The sequence below is a fragment of the Rhinopithecus bieti genome, unplaced genomic scaffold, assembly GCF_001698545.2.
Source record: "Rhinopithecus bieti isolate Rb0 unplaced genomic scaffold, ASM169854v2 scaffold_3043, whole genome shotgun sequence".
Lineage (NCBI taxonomy): Eukaryota > Metazoa > Chordata > Mammalia > Primates > Cercopithecidae > Rhinopithecus > Rhinopithecus bieti.
In genome coordinates, this window is record NW_016804580.1 from 5,760,300 (window position 1) to 5,761,257 (window position 958).

Here is a 958-nt window from a genome sequence, read left to right on the forward strand (position 1 = left end):
GGCACCAGAGTTCAAAACTGCTTTAGACAGGATCCCAAAATGGAACCCAGAGGTCAGCCACCTGGATGCTAATCTTCCATCCTGCAGGGTTTATTCTGATAGAATTTCTATATTAGTCCCCACCTAAATCTCATGTCAAACTGTTATTGCCAGTATTGGAAGTGGGGCCTGATGGGAGGTGATTGGATTGTGGGGGTGGATTTCTCATGAATGGTTTAGCACCATCCCCTTGGTGCTGCCCTCACGATAGTGAGTGAGTTCACATAAGCTGGTTATTTAAAAGTGTGTGACACCTCTCCCCAGCTCTCTGTCTTAGTCCTGCTTTCACCATGTGAGACACGTGCTCCCCCTTCACCTTCCACCATGATTCGAAGCTTACCAAGGCCTCCCAGACACAGGTGCCACTATGCTTCCTGTACAGCCTGTAGAGTCATGAGCCAATGAAACCTCTTTTTTTATATATATTACCCAATCTCAGGTATTTCTTATTGCTGGTTTTTTGGTTTTTTTGTTTGTTTGTTTGTTTGTTTTTTTGAGACAGAGTCTCACTCTGTCACCCAAGCTGGAGTGCAGTGGCTCGATCTCAGCTCACTGCAACCTCCGCCCCCTGGGGTTCAAGCAGTTCTCCTGCCTCAGCCTCCCGAGTAGCTGGGATTACAGGCGCCTGCCACCACACCTGGCTAATTTTTGTATTTTTAGTACAGACGGGGTTTCACCATGCTGGCCAGGCTGACTTCAAGTGATCCACCTGCCTCAGCCTCCCAAAGTGCTGGGATTACAGGCGTGAGCCACTGTGCCCGGCAGGTATTTCTTTATAGCAATGCAAGAATGGCCTAATACAATTCTATACCATGATATTTGAATTCAGGTGATTCAAATACTATCTCATGTATGACAGGACACCTGGGACCCCCTCCAATATATCTGGGGATTCTTTTTTTTTTTTTTTTTTTTTTTT